General features: G+C 56.5%; 1 protein-coding gene across 6 annotated transcripts in view; it reads right to left on the bottom strand.

Moving 5' to 3' along the window:
• RAI1 (retinoic acid induced 1) overlaps positions 1-19,451 on the bottom strand; it is a 74,463-nt gene that overhangs the window by 9,684 nt on the left and 45,328 nt on the right. The gene's annotated exons all lie outside the window — the stretch shown is intronic.

Genomic DNA, 19,451 nt, shown 5'->3' on the forward strand with positions numbered 1-19,451 from the left:
TGTTGCCTTACCTTTCATCACCCTGATTTGCATGGCCCTGCATCATTGCTTTGCCTCATCCTGCATCGCATCACTTTCCATTTTGACTCCCTGCATTGTGTTGCCTTGCATTGCATCGCCCTGAACTGCATTGCCCTGCATCGCCTCCTCCTGCCTCACCTCACATCACCCTGCACCACATCACCTTGCACTTCATCCCCCTGCATTGTCCTGCCCTGCATTGCATTATCCTGCATCTCATTGCCCTGCATGGCATCCCATTGCCCTGCATCCCCTCCGTGTGCACTGCACCGCCCCGGATGGCAGCAGCTGGCTCTGTGTCACCTCTCATCACTCTGCATCGTGCTCTGTCGCCCTGCATCACACTGCCTGGCACTGCATCCCCACCTTGCAGCGTCCTGCATCCTCCTCTATCCCCTCTCCCTGCATCGCAGCACAGTGCCCATGCCCAGGAGGGTGCTGGGGTCTGCTTGCCTCCTCCCTGCCTGCAGTGGGCTCAGCCACCCTCCTGCCCCTGCTGCTGAAGCTGCCCATCCCTGCTGCCCACCCCTCCCTGCCTGGTCACCTGGTGCAGTGACCCCCCCACACCGTGTCGGGGTCCCTCTGCTTTGTGTTTCACACATCCACCACCCCTCACATCCGCAAATCACTCCCGCCCTTCTCACACGCCTCCCCAGGGATGCCGGGATCCTGCGAGCGCCTCTGCACACCCCTCTTATCGCCATTCTTTTTAATTATTGGGCTAATTACTGGAAGCAGCAGCGCGGAGGGCCAGAACCGCAGGCTCTGCTGCAAAAAAAGTCATTTCAACTTGCTGGCTCTGCCCGGCTCTGCCGGCTGCTGCCTCCCGCAGCCCCCCCGGCCCCGGCGATCCCCCTGCCCCGGCGCGATGCCATCTGGAAGCTGTCTGCTCCCGCCGGCAGCCGTCATTACCGAGCCTCGCCACCGGCGTCATTAAAGCTCCCCATTTCCTCAGCCCGCTTGCTCTGGGAGCAGGGACACACCTGGGGCACTGGTTTGATCTCTTAAGGCAGTCAAGTGGCTTGTGGGGGCTAATGAAGGGCTTGGTGGCAGGGGGATGCATGCTGCCTGTCCCCAGTGCCCGTGGGTTGAAGGTACTGGGGTGGATGCAAGCCTGGATGAGACAGGGATTTGTCAGCCTGGGTTAGGGCAGCCCCAAGGGTTTGTGGCTGTCCAGGGACATCCTCAGTGCTGCTCTCTTGGCAGTGACACAGTGGTGACACCAGTGCTGTCCCCTCAGCCTCCAGCAAGGCAATGAGTATAACAAGAGGAGGGCACGGGGTGCTGGCAATGTCTATCTAAACCCATCCCAGCTCCTGGCACACTTCCCTGTGGTGCCAGGCAGCCTTGAGCCAGGATATGGATTCATGTGAGTCCCCACATGTCCCTCCATCACGCTCATGCCACTGCCACAACACGTCAAACACCACACGGTCCCTTTGCTGGCAGTTCTGCCACAGCAACGTAAACCACATTGCTGGTTTGACAGGCCCCAGCTCAGCCCTTTTCCTTGCAGCACCCACCAGTGACACCTCAGCAGCTTTTTGGGGTCTACACACACACACACACACACACACACACACACACACACACGGCTTTATTTATGTCTCCACAAGCACCAGCTGCTCAGGCATGCACCAATCACAGTGTCCTTGGGCACCACTGGAGCCAGGCTCAGTGCCACCCACAGCAGCCCAGCACCCCATCCCTCCCCGTCCCCCATCCCCTTCTGGGATGTTTTCCATGTCACTGCCACATATTGCATCTTGCAGGCTCTGCGGGCAACTGGATGCAGCTAAAGCCTAAATTCCAGGGAAAAGATGGGTCCAAAAAAATCTGGAAAGCTGGCACAAAAGCCCCTACCACAGCATGGTATCCTGTGCCAGTGCTGCTGGAACAAAGGCAGGAAAATCAAAGCCAGGCTGTGGGGCAGCCCTGGGCTGTGGTGGGAGAATTAATGGGAGCAAAGAGCCCTTCATGCTGTGTGGGAGTGGGTTTGAAAAATGAAATCGGCTTGAGAAGACCCTGGGCTGAAGCTTTATGGGGAGCTTTTCTCCCCTTTCTCCTTTATTATTAATTATCGTGATTAATTAATTATTATTATTAATTAATTATTGTTAATTTTCCAAACAGCTGGGACAATGTTGGGATGAGCAGAAGTGCATGGTGTGAGGGGAAGGATCAGTCACCAGCACGCAGAGCTGGGGATGCACAGAGGGAACGTGTTCCAGCTGAAATCCCACAAGCCCAGAGCCACGGTCCCATGTCCCTGTGGGGCACCAGGCTGTCCCTGGGAGGGGACACACACATCACCAGCAGCATCCAGAGCCCTTGGCAGAGCCTGGGGCCAGCTCTGCTCTCGGATGTGCCGCGGCGTTGGTGGGGAAGGGCCGTGCCAGATGTTGTGCCTGGTGCAGGCTGTTTCCCAGCAAAGCTTTAATGGCATCAAATCAAGCTGTCGACAGCAGGGAGGTTACAGCCTTCCCCTGGAGAGGGAGGTGGCTGTGGCTGGCCCCTGGGGCCCTGCCCACTCACTGTCCCTGCCACGTCCCTGCTGGACGAGCTCTCCTGACCCCGAGGAAGTTTCCAGACACTGACTCTGAGATGGGAATCGATACAGGGCTGTTGGTGCAAGGCTGCAGCTGGACCTGCCCTTGGCAAAGCCGTGCTGTGGCCAGGGCTCATGGTGTGGGTCCCTGGGAAGGGACAGGACAGGGACTTGGGGCCACCAGGGTGACCAGCACTGGCACAACCCTGTCCCTGGAACACAAGGAGCAGCTCTCACTGCTGGCTCCAGCCAGAGCATCCTGTGCCCTTGGTCCCAAGGGAGCACGGACAGCCCAGCACAGCCTGTGTCACTCATGGGGGACACACAAGGAACTGATGCACCTCCCTGATGTGCCAGGGTACAACCCAGGGCCACGATGGTGCACGGGGTCATGCTGCCATTGAGCTGGGGGCTGATGCATGGCACAGGCCAACATCAGGAGCCGAGCTGGGGCAGCGTGTGGCACTGCCAGGATTTGTGCTGTGTGGCTGGATTTCATGTTATTTTCCTCTCCCCACTCCTTCCTTCCTTCCTTCCTTCCTTCCTTCCTTCCTTCCTTCCTTCCTTCCTTCCTTCCTTCCTTCCTTCCTTCCTTCCTTCCTTCCTTCCTTCCTTCCTTCCTTCCTTCCTTCCTTCCTTCCTTCCTTCCTTCCTTCCTTCCTTCCTTCCTTCCTTCCTGCCTTCCTTCCTGCCTTCCTTCCTGCCTTCCTTCCTGCCTTCCCTCCCTGCCTTCTCCCCTTTCCTCCCCCTTCCTCCTGCCTGCCAGGGACATGGCATGGCCGGATCTGGAGCCCTCTGAAGGCAGCCCAGGATTTCCATGGGTGTCAGGGACCCTCGGTAAGCACCCAATCCCCCCAGCCCCTCAGCCCCATGGGGCAAAAGGCGTCCCCCGTGTCCCTGCACGCTGGCCTGGCTCCCCAGCTGCTGCTCATCCCGCGGGGGCTGCTCCAGCCCTGCTGCTCCTCCGGCTGCTCCATCAACAAGGACTCAGCGACTAAAAATAGCAGCGCGCTCTCGCAGGGGGATGCTCCGCCATCAGAGCGCTGCTGGCACCGCGGACACCCCGTTCCCCACCCCGATCCCCCGCCCCAAACCCTGCCCCACACCCAGGGGTGCAGCCCCATAGGGTGAGGCGCTATCGGAGCTGGGAACGAAGCGATTGGACCCCCCCGGATCCCCCGGCAGCTCTCAGGGAGGGGAATAAGCGCCTATCGAGTAGCGTCAGCCCCGGATTTGTTTAATTGTGAGCTGGTGGAGTTTAAAGAAACCCTTTCTGGCTGGCTGCCACACCGCAAAGTGCTCCGGAGAATTTGATTATTAAGGGAGGAGAGAAAAGGGGAGGCTGCGGGCGGGGGGAGCCGGGGTGTGTGGGACAGACCAGGAAAGGGCATCCTGCCTCGGGAGCTGGGAATGAGAGGAACTGGGGGGATGGAAAACAGACAGACCCCCCTCAGCAGTGCACAGGGACCCGGGGGGCTCACCCGGGGTAGGGCAAACCCACCATGCAGCTGTGGAGCTGCTGCTGTTTGTCCCTGCACCCCACAGACACCCCGCTGCCAGGGCACCCCCCTTCAATGCCCCTTCACTGAACCCCTTTAATGCACCCTCTCCCCAGTGCACCCCCCCTTACTGCACTGTCCCCCAATAACCCCTTTAATGCACCCCAATAATGGTCCCCACCCCAGTGAACCCCTTTAATGCACCCCAATAATGGTCCCCACCCCAGTGAACCCCTTTAATGCACCCCAGTAATGGTCCCCACCCCAGTGAACCCCTCTAATGTACCCCAATAATGGTCCCCACCCCAGCGAACCCCTCTAATGCACCCCAATAATGGTCCCCACCCCAGCGAACCCCTTTAACGCACCCTCTCCCCAGTGCACCCCTTCAATACACTCTCATTAGCGCACCCTTGTCCCAGTGCACCCCAATAAAGTGCTCTCCCCGCAGTGAACCCCTTCAATACCCCTCCCCAACCCCTCCCATCAGCACCAGCATCTCCCACCACACCAGCGCTCCATCCCAGTGCAGGGGCTGGGGGGTTACGGCACCCCAGGGCCGCCCCCCAGCCCCGCGTCCCGCCCCATTTCGGCGCTCAGCCGAGCGGAGCAGCTGTTCCCTGCACACTTCACTTGCCCGCAGATGATGATAAATGGAGCTGGGGCTGCGCCGCCCATTGCGTGGGGGTGGGCGGATGTGGGGAAGGAGGAGGAGGAGGAGGAGGAAGGATGGGGTCCCCATCTCCCGCAGCCCCCCCAGATCACGCTGCTCCTCCCATCCAGCTGCTGGGGAATTCCCTGGCCAGGTCCCCCCCCACCTCCTTATCCAAACCGCCCTCCCGGGGGTTGGAACCTGCCCAGGGAATTCCCATGGCAATGGGATGCATCCCCATCCCCAGATCGGTGTCGCATTTAGGGGCCACAGTCCTTCACTGCTGCCCCCCCCTCCCAGCTCTGCTCCTCCCCAGTGAGGAATTTTCCTTGGGAAAAAAATCCACCGCCTGCGAACCGCACTCATGACTCAACGTTTCTGCTGGCCCCGGTTCCTCCGGCGCTTGCCAGGGGAAGCCCGTGGCCGCCCCAACCTCATCCCCTCACATGGAAATCCGGCTCAGCCGCCAGCTCCAGCCTCTCTCCCCCCTCGGTTTCTCCTCCTTTATTTTGGAAGGGGGGGGGGGTTGGGTCCTTGATGTCAGGGATGGGAGGTTTGCAGAGGGTTGGGCTGGGGAGGATGATGGGAGGTTCTGGGAGTCACAGCAAGTTGCTGGGTTTTTGGTGTTTTTTTTTTTTTTTTTTTTTTTTCTTGGTGGTGGAAAATGTCAGTTGGTGAGGAAGGATTTGAAAAGGAAGGGAAGAAGAAAAAGGGGGAATAAGAGGAAGAAAAAATGGGAAAGAAAAAGGGGGAATAAGGAAAAAAAAGGGAAAAAAAAGAAGAAAAAAAGGAAAATTAAGAAAAGGAAAATAAAAAAGAAAAAAGAGAAAAAGAAAAACACAGAGAAAGGAATGAGAGAAAATGAGAAAGAAAAATAAAAAAGGTATTAAAAAGAAAAAAAGATATGAAGGCAAAAAAAAAAAAAAAAGGAAAAGAAGCGGGGGGGGGAAAGGCTGGAGGCTCACAGCAAAACAGATGCTCAGCCTGAGCCTTCCTGGGCAAATTCCCTCTCCGGAGGTGAACCATGCTCCACTCCAGAGCAAAATTCATGGCCGGATGTACCATGGAGTGAGGCTCCACATGACCCCCAGCCAGCGGCTGGACATCGACCTTGGGGCTCTGAGGGGAAGGAAAACCAACCCTGCAGGAGGCTGGAAACACAGCTGAGCTCAGGAGAGATCCAGCAATCCCAGTCTCCAAACCCAAATCCTGCTGCAGACCTGCCTGGAGCTGTCAGTACAGCGGTGCCAGGGCACCAGTGGGCACAGCCGTGGCCGTGGGGTTGTTGTCACCGCCGTGGTGACCTTCAGCCAACCCTCCAGCCTCACCCCAAGTGAGCAGCACGGGGCCAGCACAGGGCAGTGTGACAGCCTGGCCAGTTCTCCACATGCTCACGGTGTTTTTCTTTACTCATTTTCTGCTTGACAGCTTGGGATCCTTCTTCCTTCCTCCCTCCCCTCCTGCTCTCGGCCTGACTCACTTCAATTCCAATAATAATTAACCATTCCAATCATTACTGTGACTGCTAATTTTAACCCTCCCTTCTTCTCCCACATCCTGTTTGTCCCCTGCCTCAGTTTCCCCTTGAGGCAGGACAGAAGCTCCATCCCTGCCAGGAAAGGCGGGGAGCAGATGCCATGCCCTTGGCACCCTCCTCTGCAATGCTGATGCCCCAAGGGGTTCATGCTGCTTACAGCAAAAATAAAAGCAAATAAAAGCTCTCCCAAGTAAGAGGGAAAGGATCCTCATCCCAGTCCTGGATCTGGTCTGCATCTCCTGAGCTGGTTGCTCATGGATGTGGTTGGATGCATAAGGCTGCACTGCCTGGGCAATGTCACAGGGATGGCTCGTGGTCCCCTGGCACCTGCTGGCCCAGCAAACCCACACCAAACCTGCTGGCAGAACCTGGCACCCACCCAGCAGCCTGGAACTGAAAATCCACTGGTTTGGAAGCAGGACCACTCTCCAGCTGTGCCTCAGTTTCCCCACTGTAGAGTGGTCCAGGTTTGTGCTGGTGTCCAGTGTTGGTGCTGGAAGTGCCCGCCCTGGAGCAGGGAATGGAGCAGGCTCGTGTCCCAGCCCCAGGGACCTGGGTCCTCCCCAGAGGGTCTCCCCATCCCCAACAGAACTGGAGACCCCAAAGGATGACACTGCCCATCACCCCCAGGACATCCCCAGCTCTTCCGAATGTGCCACTGGGTCCAGCCCCTCTGGCTCATCCCTGATCACAGCCTGTTTTTCTGTCAGGAAAACTCAGCAAATTCACACTCCACATCCAAAACCAGGAGGCCTCAGCTGCTGTGGGATGGCTGCTGACAGCAAAGGGCAGACCCTGGCACCATCCCATGCCTTCTCCCCACCCCAAACTCTCTCCCTCTCCCTCCAGGAGAAGATGGGGCTTTGTCCCAGTGTCCCCACCACGTCAGGCACATGGGATATTTATGGTTGTGTTTTACATGAGTGCTATTCAGTTACCACTGGTGATCCCAGAGAGATCCCCAGTCCCTGTCTCACTGAGACCCCCTCACTGGGATTCATTGTTATGGGGGGCATTCCCTTGTCCCCTTTTTGCCTTCCTGGGGCAGCCAATCTCATGACCCAGCAACCACCAGCTCCCCACTGCCATCACCTCATCTGTGAGCTGCTTTCAGGTATGGGCACCCCACAGCTGCCAGGTTTCAGCATCTGCTCCGTGCAGCGGAGCCAATCCCGGCTGTGCTCCTGCCCTGAGCCGTCCCCTGCCGGCAGCAGACAGCTCGGTAATGAAGCGTAATGCTCCGGCACTCCCCTGAGTGACAGTGGCCAGCACCGGCTGGGTCCCCGCGGCTCAGCACCGCCTCCTCTGCCTGCCAGAGAGGGGATGAGCATCCCCCTGCCACCAGCAGGGCTGGGGGCTGCACAGTGGTCACCTGCTAGGGGATGCTGAGCTGGGATCCCCTGGGGGGAAAGGAAAAATAATAAGGATAAAAGGGTGTTGAAAGAAATAAGTTAAAAAAAAAAAAACATAAAAGAAAAGAAGGTTGAAAATAATAAATTGAGGTTTGATGCTGTGTGGTAAATTATTTCGGTATTATATATTCCCCAGCTTCAAATCCTGAAGACAAATACTGGGGCAGGTGAAGTGGGAAGCAGATTTCCAAAGGCCTTCTCCCGGCTCCAGGTTATTGACTCTGTCAATCACGGCGGGCGCCGTCCCCACCTTTGGCACCCTGCAAAATCGGCTCCTTTTGTTCCTGCTGAAAAACTGGGGGCGGGGGAAAAGGAGGGGAGAGGAATTTGGGGCAGGGAACTTCCAAAAGAGATGATTAAGGAGTTAATCTGCCTGAAATAGATAAGGAGCTTAGAGCTGCTGGTATTTGACTGTCCAAGTTTGGATTCAGCGTGTCTTAAACACTGGCTGGAATGTACTTAGATATGACCAAAGTACATGTCCCCCCGAGGAATTACCAGGTTGCCAATTAGATTTGCTTCCCAGATTCACTCAAAACCTTCACAAGCTTCTTCAGAGCAGGAAAATTGCTGCCTGTCCCTGGGGAGAAGCAGAGCAGCCGCTGCTGCCTGGCCCTGCAGCCAGCACAGCACAGCATGGCACGACACCAGATCCCAGTGGGCAGCCACAGGATTTGCAGGGAGGTGGCACAGCCAGGATGATGGCAAGGAAGGGATGCCTGTGCCAGGGTATGGGGGCACCAGGCATGGCCTGGTGGGTGTTTCTGGGGGAATTTGGGTGGTTTTGGGTGCTTGGCGTGCTGGTGTGAGCCTTGCCATGGTCGTGGTGCTGGTGCAGTGGGGGGGCTCTCACCAGGCTCAGCATTCCATGGGGTTGCAGAGCCATGGCTCTCCCTACCTCCAGCCAGGCTCACTGTGCTGCCATGCAGCCAAATCCAACCTAAAACACCCCAGCTCAACCTCCAGGCAGGGGACACAACACAGAACAGAGCCATGATGGCTCATGGGGAAGGCAAGCAAACACCAAAACATGGACAAACCCCTCTGGTGAACACCTGGCTCCTGGTCCCTGTGGGCACCTGGCACATCACAAACTCAGCAAATGCTCAGAGCAGTGAGAACCCCTGCCCATGCCAGGCTGAGGGTCACCACTCAGGGGCCACAACAACATCCAGCACCAGGACAAAGTAGAGGTAGAAGAGCAAACACCAACCCCTGCAAAAACCCTTCACTATCCATTAATTTTAACCACTCCATCCCCATCCTTGTTATTTATGGTGCTTTATAACATGATGATGAAAGTAATGAAGTTTGGAGGGCTGCATGACCAACACAGAGGGAGGACCATGATGGAGGATCCCACCACCAGCTCCCACATGCAGGCACCAAGTTCCTTTCTGACCCTGGGCTGTATTTACTAAATATGAGCTCGTTTTCTGTGCTGGCATCCCAATCCCACTGAAGAGTGTTGGGAATGGCAGCCAGTCTCACCAGGCTGGTGTCGGCACTGTTGGAGTGGCGGCGGCACCGTGATGGAAAGTTGCTGGAACATCAGCTTTGGATGCTGAGTCCTGGTAACAGTTGCTATGTGAAACATTCAGAGGTGGAATTTACTGTCACAGTTAATAATAGATGAAGGTTTTAGAATTTTTGATGCTTTACATTTTAAGCTGTTTGATTTATAATGTTTCAGAAGAGGGTGGGGGGAGGCAGGAGATGAACAGCAGCATGAGGTAAACAAAGCAAGTGGGGAGGTGGGCAAAAGGCTCCATCCATAGAGCCATCCATCCATCCATCCATCCATCCATCCAGCCATCCCCCTGCCCATTCCAGAGATGCACTGAGGTGGCCAACAACGGGATGGGATCTCCCCACCAACCACCAAAACCACTGAGCATCCTGGTGGAAAACCACGGCACGACTGGGACGGAGCCCCTCAATTCCACATCACACTTCATTTTGGGGTGGTTTTTTTTGCCTGCCTCTCTTCTCCCTGTTTTCATTCCAGTGGGTTGCTGGGTTATTTACTTGCTGGCTCCTCTCTCCTCTCCTCTCCTCTCTTGCAGGTGTATTTCAAGTAGCTCCGTAAATAGCAGCGCGCGGCGTGCCTGCGGCGGGGCGCGCGGGTCCTGCTGATTAGGAACACGCTGCCAAAAAAAAGAAGGGTCTCAATTCCCTGCCAAGCTGTCACCCTGCTTCCACAAAGAGGTGCCAATGTCCTGAGGGGATGCTCCCCCTGGATCCCAGGGGGCTGGTGCGTGCTGTGTCCGCTCCTTCCTGGAATGGAGCAGCGAGCACAGGTGCTGTGTGAAGAACCTCGGCGTCTCATGGTGTCCTTTGGTGTCCTCAATGTCCCATTGTGGGCAACAAAGCCCTGTGATGGCTTCAGCTCTGGCACATTCTTCCTGCTTCTTCCAAACGTTGGAGCATCCCAGCACCTCAGATGTGTGGTCAGGAGGATTTAATCCCAGCTCAGTAGGGCTTCAGGTCATGGCACGAGGAGCAGAGGGGGACTCCACACTTCCTCCACCAGTACTGGCCATGCAAGTGACATCTTGATAAAACTTGGGAATGGGATGGAAGAGAGGGGGTTCCTCTCTACTCCCACAAACACAGTGCAGAGAGGAGGTACTTTGCAAAGCTGTTGGAAGGATGTGGTGACTGGAGCTTCCAACACGTGTAGACATTCCAGCCCTAACCAGCTCCACGGCTCCTGCCAAAGCCCTGAGTGCACACAGGAGCTGCCAGACCTCAGGAGGTGGCTGAGGTGCATCCCAGACCACCAGCACCCTCCAGCCCCTCTGGAGCCCCTGTTTCCCCCAGGAGTCCTGGGCTGAGCTGCCCCATGATGTCTCAATCAGGGCTGTGCATCACCCCATTTACATACGCACATCCCGGCTGGAGCTGGGTATAATTTCCTTATAAAGCAGCTTTGACACACGGGGTAGCTCGCCTTAATGAGGAGGGTTATTCCACAAAGATCTGTCACTAATGGGCTCGGGGTAGGCAGAGCCTGTGCATGCAGACTCCTGCTGCCAAACCCAGCACTACACTGCACCCAGATCTCCCCACGGACACAGCATCCCCACCAGAATCACACCCTTGGCTGAGCCAGTGCCAGCAACCTCTGGCTTGGTGGGATCTCACCCTGATCCCAGCAAAATCCTGTGCCTCTGCCAGCTGCCTCTCTGCCTTGCATCAAAACCTACTTGGAGGTCCAAAAAGGCAACCGTGAGGCACATCTTGGCATGGAAACCACTCAACCCTTCCCAAAAACCAGCTCTAGGGAGGGAGATCAAAGTCAGCACAGCACTGGAGTCCCCCAGTATGCACAAGGTACCTGAACCACCAAACCATCCACATCCAAGGCACCACTCCCACCTGGCACCAGCTCTGCCAGTGACCAGCCTGCCATTACCACAACTGCCTGATTAAAAAACACATTAGAACCCCCAAGAGCAAGTCCCTCCCTGCAGAGCCTTGACGAATTCAGTGCAGAGGTTCATCCCCAGCACTCCCCCGGGGACGCCCGTTAGCGGCGGGTGCCTCGTTAGCCGCCCTCGTGCCGGCCATTGGCTGCAGCTCCTTGGTGGCATCGAGCAGCCCTGCCCCAGACACCTTCTCCTGCGACCAGAGGCGCGCTACGTCCCAGGGCACTGTCACAATATATTAAGAAGCGGCGCTAAAAATAAGCAACAGCAAAAATAAGCAGGAAAATCGCGGTCCCTGCCTGCCCCTGCCAGCCTCGCACCGGCGGAGCTCCCGCTGCCGCACGCGAGCTGGGGAAGCACGTCAGGAACGAGAGGATTTTGCTGGGTTTTATTAAAAGGACGTGGTTTTCCCCTCCCTCCGCCCCCATCTCCAGCCTCTCTGTGAAGCGAGCCCCGCGGTGACACACAGGACTTGGTGACAAATCATCCCGGGGGTGGGCGGTTTCTCTGCATGCTGGTGGTTCCAGGCATGGCCGCAGCTGGTGTGAGGCCCTGCCTGTCCCTCTGGGGCTGGAGCAGATCCTTGCCCACCCCACAGAGCCCAGGATGGGGCTCTGCCCCACGATGGGGACACCCCAGGAGCCACGAGCGCTGCTCCGTGTGCCCACCAAAGGATGGATGGGTTTTGGCCGGCTCTGTGTTAGACACAACAGCCAGGCTGGCTCCCTCTGGCTACCCCCATTCCCAGAGCTCCCCAACATCTGCAAGCACCCCATTCTCCCTGCTAGCCAGGCACACGGTGTGGCTCAGCCCATGGGATGGCAGCTGGCACCCAATTCTCCCTGCACCCCATTCTCCCTGCTAGCCAGGCACACGGTGTGGCACAGCCCATGGGATGGCAGCTGGGAGAATCCTCTACCCGGGAACGCATCCTGGATGGAGCACCTGGGGAGAGGGCAGGAGCCTCCTCCCTCTGCCTGCTCCCGGTGGGGAACCATCCTCCATGCCGGATTCCTGGGGGCTGTGGGAGGCACGGGCAGGGACACAGCCCCTGCTTGTCTCCGGGAGATGAAAGAGCAGCTCGGGGCGCGGGGACGGCTCCGTGCCTGCAGCCCAAGGCTGCGGCTGGAACGAATGCGTGCACATACCTCTGCCCCGGCACGGCTGTTTGCTCTTCTCTTCCGTGGCTGTGATTGATTAAAGGATCAGGGACATCTGAGAATGGAGGCAGCAGCGGCAGCAGCAGAAGCAGCTCCCTTTGGACTTGGAGAGCTTCCTTGCCTGCTGCTTGCTGCTGCCGTTGCCTGTCAGGCAGCTTTTAATCAAGGTTTGCTTATATCTGCAAAGGCCTTTCCCAGAGGGATGAAGGGAGGAAAAGAGGGGGGGAGAGTATATTAACATGCCAGCCACCCTCCCTCTCCCTCTCCTTTGTTTATGGAGAGGGTCAGTGCTTGGAAACGGCTGGCGGGGACCGGGAAAGGCGCTTTGGGGGTGCTGGATTGTGGTGCAGCTCTTGGCATGCCCAGGTCTCATGGCATAGCCAGGGGTAGGGAGGGCATCATACTCAGCTGGAGCGTGCTCAAAAACAGCACCAGTCTGTGGAGGGGGCAGGACATGGGGGCCAGGGCTTGGTGGCTTCCGCCAGGTGGCCCTGGATGCCTGGCATGTCCCCCCAGGCAGGGCAGGGAGGGGACCAACCTGTATAGCCCCAAATCGGGGTCTCAGCCCAGAGAGACCAACACCAGCCATATGCTGAGACCAGCACTGTCCATACACCAAGACCCCTCAGGCAGAAGGAGCCCAGGCCCCTCCATCCCAGCCCTGGCCCCATGGAAGGTCAGAACCTCCATCCTCATCCTACAGCTCACTGGGACTGCAGTTGGGATGGCCACGTCACAACACCCCATCTCCCTTCTGCAGGGTGGGCTCTGGCAGGGAAACCAGGGCTCAGAGGGTCTGACACCAGCCCCACACCTGCCCCAGGGCTGGGTTTGCCTCATGGCTCTGGGATTTCAGCACTGCACACTATGGGAGCACCCCAGCATCACCCACCACAGCCACCATCACCCACCACAGCCACCACCAGAGCTCAGCACACCCATACAAGCCATGTGGGAGAACAGGTGACCCCGAGCCCCGTGTCCCCTCATCAGGCACTGTTCTGCCTCCACTGCCATTCCTGCACATCACTTTGGCTCTCCACGTTATCTTATTGCTCAGCTAATGACCTGCTAAAAGTATTATGTGAAAAACCGTGCTCTTAGCCAGCCATTAGACTGGTTAGGACCAGTGGGTCATGCTTTATTGCTTTAATAACGGAGTTTATGAAAGGTCGTCTCATAACTGATAACATGCATAATTTTTGTAACTTAATTAATGCTGCTAATATACTGGAGTCTCCATCAGCTGCTGGTGCAACTGATGCGCAGTTTGCATCCCGAGCAGGGCTGGGAAGAGGATCCCAGGCCAGGCTCTGCCTGCTGTCCTTGCCAAGCAGCACCCATGGTAGGAACACAGGTTCAGATCCACACCAAAACCTCACTGTGCCACCTCTCCACACTGGAGCATCCCCTTCAGAAATGCTCCAGCAAAGACAGGGAGTGCTGTGAGTGGGCAGAGGGAAATGGGAACAGATCCAGTTCCCAACCCCACAAGCCTGAAGGGAAAGGATCTCTTTGCTTCCACTCTGCCCAGCCCATGGAGAAGACAAGGGCAGATGTGGGAGAGTTTTATCTGTGGAAGAACCACAAAACCTCTGAGGGATGGGAGCTGCTCCAGCAATCCCATACATCGCTGCCTGAAGTTACAACTGAGCAAAGGAGTTTTGCCTTGATTGGGGATTTGTGACTGTGCCCCAAGAGGGTTCCCCTGGGGACCCCCAGACCGACTCTGCTCCTCTGGTGATGCTAAGGGTAGCCAGGCTGGCAGTGGGGCAGGATCCTGCTGGAACTGCTGCCTTTCTTCCCAGCACTGGTTTTTAAGGACAACCTCCTTCACAACAATTCTGACAGTATTTTTTGAGACTTTCTTTTAAGAACACCCTCCTGTGAGGGTGGTGAGGCCCTGGCACATGTGCCCAGAGAAGCTGTGAATGCTCCATCCCTTGGAATGCTCCATCCAAGACCAGACTGCACAGGGCTTGGAGCAACCTGGGATAGTGAAAGATGTCCCTGCCGATGGCAGGGGGTGGAGGTGGACGGTCTTTAAGTCCCTTCCAACCCAAACCATTCTACGATTCTGTGACAAATACACACTTTTCTCATTAAAAGGGGAAAAACACAAAAGCAAACAACTTCTCCCCACTACCCGAGCGCACACCTGGGGGGGCTGAGCATCCACGGGGGAAGCTGGGAATCAGACACATTTTTCCAGGCAGCAAAATCAAGCCCTTCCCTTGCAAAAAAAAAAAAAAAAAAAAATTCATGTAAATAGGAGCCCAGGTGCATGCGGTGTGCGAGTCCCTGATATGCTGCCACCAGCAAATCTGGTGAGCTGTGAATCCGCGGCACCGCGCATCCAACGCTGCAAATCCGAGCTGCTCCAGTCGCCTGCTTAGTTTTGCAAATTCTTTCCTGCTGGCTGAGAAAAGCCAATATGTCTGCTGCTCCCGCTCCAGCGCAATAATTGTTCAGCACTGGTTATCATCCTGCCAGAAAGGCACGAGCTACCGCTGGGGCACTCTGCTTGCTGTAAATGCAGCGAGATGATTTCCTAGCAAATGCAAGTTTTCCAAGGAAGTGGGTGGAATCTGCTTGTCTCTGATTAGACAGCTTGGGTTTTTGTTTTCCTGGTGCTTTAGAGAGAGAGAGAGAGAGAGAGAGAAAGAGAAAGAGAGAGAGAGAGAGAGAAAAAAAATAAAAAAGGCATAAAATATGTGGCTTTGCATCCCCTCTGCCCTGAATCGCAGGCTCACATGCATCCAGGCGATGGTTCCCTTGGGACTCGCAGCTTTGCCCACACTCTGAGCAATGATCCCGTGGAATGAGGCTATGATCTTTCATCAATCATTGCCGAGCGCTTCTCCCTCCCACGCCCGCTCCCCGGGCTGTGCAGCCCCACTGCTCTGCTTCCCCTTCGTGCCTCCAAAAATCAAGGGGTGCAGCCTTGGCCCCCCAAGTGCCTGGGGGGGGTCAGGACTCTGCCTGGGGACCAGGGGCACAGGGCAGCCCCTCCTTCACCTTCCCAGCTCAGCACAATTAAGGGATGCTTGGGGGAGATGCAGGATGATGGAGAGGCTTGCAGGACAAGAGGGTAAATCCCGAATTCTGAAGCAGCAACCAGAATAGCCAGGATGCTGCAAGGGAGGTGGGATCAGGACAAGCCCTGAGGCTGTGGAGAGACAGGTCTGCCTCCCCGCCCTTGCCAGGGGAGGAAAAATGACTTGAAATTAAGATTTCCTGATGTTTGGGGGCTTGGAGACCTTGACACCCCCTGCGTCCATCTGGCTCTTCCCCTCTTGTGGCAGCTCACTCCTGCGTTCCTGTCTATCCGAGAATACCAATTATGGTTTAGGAGAATGTATATCTGAGATGTGCAAATACAAAAGGCAGGAAATAAAAGTCATCTCTTACTGAAGAGGAGAGGTAACCATGACTACCTGGGACCTCATTTAAAACTGTGCCGGCCGCAGGCTAAAAGGCAACGCTTCCCATTGTTACACACGTTTACGGAAAGCTTTGAAAACCCGTTTTCCCCCCCAAAACCAGCTGGGAAGTAAGAATGAAAACGAGAATTGGAGGCGGGGGGAGTAGTGGGGAGGAGGATATAGAAGATATTTATTGGTGTTTGTGGGCTGGTTTTGCATCCCACCTGCACGAAAACAGCCGGTGAGCTGAAACTTCAAATGAGCAGCTCGGAGGGAGAGGCAGCGCCAGCGGCGTCGCAGCTCCGGCGCCACGTGGCAGCCGCGTGGCACCGGCAGAGCTGAGGCTCCAGAGCTCCCAGGGGATGCACCCCTGCAGGAAAGTGGGGTGTGAGTGAGCCCCTGAGGGCTCTCCATGCTGCAAACAGCGCCAGGATGTGCTCAGGGTTCGCAGGGAGCTGGGAGGAGTTGGTGGGTCTCGGTGTTGGTACCCAGACATGCTTTGCCCACTGTCAGAGCCTGGGGTTGGTTGGATTTTGGGAGTGCCCTGGGCTTGCTGAGATGTCAGGTTTGGTAGCTCCTGCAGCCTGCAGGAGGGATACCCAGGATGGAGGGGGATAACTGGGAATTGCTGGCTGCCCAGCTGAACCTTTTCACCAGTCAGATCTGCAGGGCCAGGGGACACCGGCTCGTTGTCCTCAGCAAAGACACCCCATTGCTCCAACACATGTGCAACCACAACCTGTCCCAGCCACATCAAAGACCAGAAAAGCTGTCTGCCAGCCACCAGCCTCGTCAGGACCTCACATTGCCCTCGAGCTTGTGGCTACAAGGCCAATGACCATGCAATTAAACTGATTTTTGGTTCAAAGGCCATCCCACCTGGCACACTCAGGCAGCAGGAACCACCTCAAAATCAGAAGCTGCTTTCTCAGGGATCTGTGTTGGGCACCAAGAGGCATCACTGTGGATGCAGACAAACGTGGTGCTCACCTCCATCCCCATCATTCCTGGGCACCTGTCACAAGCTCCCAGTGGCCAAGCCATGGTCCTGAAGTTCCCCTGCCAGCACCCCGGACCCACACCTGGGACCACACAACCGGGCTGCAGGCAGGAGCCCGAGCCAGGAATTATGGTCTGTACAAAAGACAATGACAGTGAATCTTGTTACTGGCTTTTCAGCAAACGTAATTCCTTTTTATTAGAAAATTAAAGGGTATGAAAAGCTTTCCAAGGCTGAAGAGCTGAAATGTGCTTTCATAAAATATGCGGCGTCTGATAAAACGGATTTGCTTGTCTGCCTGCCCTGGCCCCCTCCCCCTCCTGGCTATTATTCCTACTGGCAAGGTGATGCCTTTTGCCAAAACACCAACCCCAATGTGGCCAGTGGAGATCCCTCTGGCAGTGCTGCTCCCCAGCATCCCAGTCATCCCTCCATGAGGCACCCCACAGCCTGCACCTGACTGAAGTTGGGTTTGGGTCGGTATTTTTAGCTAAATAAAACTCTGAGGGGCAGTTTTTCCCCTCCAGTGTTGCAGGTGAAGGCTGACAACAACCTGAACCATCACGCCAAATTCAGCTGTGAGGACGCATCAGTTGCCAGCAGGAGAAGGTGAAGCCAGGCAATGGCAGACAGAAAGCAGTGGATTCCCCCAGACATCACACCAACAGCAAGCATTAAAATTTTCCTGGGAAGCTCCTTCCTGAGGAGAAAGTCGTGCCCTCCCGTGCCCCAGCACCGAGCTGCACGTGAGAGGTGCTGAGGGTTCATAAGTTGCCGGTATTAGGCAGCAAAGGTAACATGAGGAATCTCCATTTCTTCCCTTTAATCGTTCTCTCTCTCTGTCTCTTTCATCTTTCTGATGGTTCGAGTCAACCTTCCACGTTTGTGAGGTTCAAGATTCTTGCTATCTCCCACCTGGGGCTGCAGGGCTGGCAGAAGCCAGGGACCACAGCACCACAGAGCGATGCTGCCCCTTCCATCTTTTGTGGGCAGAATGCCCCTTGCCAGCCCTCCACAAGCACCACAACCTCGGGGCTCACCTCAACCCTCCAGGCTTTTTATTTCCATTCCATTACCAGGTCAATTTTGCCTCTGCAAGTCCCTGGGGATGCATGGCAATGCATCCATCCCCACAGAGATCTCACAGGGATGGTACAAAGGGACCTCACTGTGGCCACTGTGTGCACAAGGCTGGCACCCTCTGATGGCTTGTCACCCCTGGCATGGCAGAAACAGGGGACATCCCCTGAGTGCCATCAGGGAGCTGACACCTCAGCTGGGAGAGGACCTGGCAGCCCTGGCCACTGTCCCCATTTGACTCCAGCCCTGGTGATGTGACAGGAGGCAGGAGGCAAGGAGACAGCAGCACCCACTGCAGAGTGCAGGACAAGCCACTGGACGTGGAGTCACTGGGCTGGTGGGGACAAGGACAGGCAGATCCAGCTGTGTTTCTGCCAGCACTGCTGCCATGGGGAGACACAACTCCAGCAGCAACACCGTGTCCCCACATGCCCCCTCAGCCCTCTTGCAAGCAAATGTGCCATGACCCAGCTACAGCATCTCCTTCCCACCGTGGGTTCCCTGTGCCACTGCGGGCTCCTGGTGCCACTGGCAGTGCTGTGTGAGTGCTGCCCGGCCGGCTATTACCACAGGAAAAGCTGTAACACTACAGCAAACCTCCCTGCTCAGCCCTGCTACAAATCAGGGTCAGGCGGCAGTGCTGTTAGACAGAGCCTGCCGGTACGTGCTCCTGCTCCTAATGTCCTCCTGCCACACACTTAATGGGGACACTCAGGAGAACCACGCCACGAGGCTGAGGCTCAGCCCCACTGCCCATCTGGGGGCTCCTGCCCTCAGAGCTGGCTCCCCACCACCGGCAGAGCTGAGGGTTAGCACCAGGGAGGCACGGCCGGGGATGTTTTCTTCCCCGGGGCTGCTCTGGCTTTACCTTTAACATCTGCAAATGTGGTTAAAAGTTTGCTGAGCCTATTTTTAGAGCCTCTCACCACATGCGATTTCTCCATCGTGAGACAGGAAACGCTGATGAGGCTGTTCGCCCCGGAGCTGCTTTCTCCTCCCTGGATGGCCTCTGAGCTCCTCTGGCCTGTGTGTGCTGTCACAGCCACTGGTGGCCCTGGTCCCCACCTCCCAAGGTGTCCCACAGAGGCAAACCCAAGAGTCAAGGGTGACAAACTGCTGGGGGCTGCTGCCAGCATGGTGGTCACACTGAGGTCCCCATCCACGGTCCCTAGATTGTGGGGGGACAAATGTGTCCCAACACCACTCAGGAACTTGAAGCCAAAACTGACCCAGGCAATGGAAATACAAAACCTTGAGGGTGAAACCAGGCCCCAGCATTATGGACCTTGTCCAGCACCTTGCCCTGTGCCTGGGTTTCCCTAAAGGAACAAAATTCTGCTTGGCTGCCCACCCCGGAGCAGCACTATGGGCCTTGACCCGGAGATGCACCAACACTGGGCACCAGCACTGCCAGCAAACGCATCTGGCAGGGGTGCCCACCACTGTCCCTCACACCCACTGCCCCCAGCACGAGCAGCTGTGTGTCCCCAGCACATTTTTGGATCCAAAGCAGACTGGGCTGCCCCATGGAGCTCCAGCCCTCCCCACTGGTGGCAGGGTTGGTGCCGTGGTTGGCAGCACGCAGGCGCGGCTGCGGCCGGGCAGGCGCGGGTACCCGCTGTTTGAATGTCAACACCTCATTTATACATCTTGATTGGCTCTCATCAGCCATGCTGCGCTCCACCT

This window comes from Agelaius tricolor, unplaced genomic scaffold, assembly GCF_023055355.1.
Source record: "Agelaius tricolor isolate 1412-34295 unplaced genomic scaffold, bAgeTri1.0.p SCAF_19, whole genome shotgun sequence".
Classification (NCBI taxonomy): Eukaryota; Metazoa; Chordata; class Aves; order Passeriformes; family Icteridae; genus Agelaius; species Agelaius tricolor.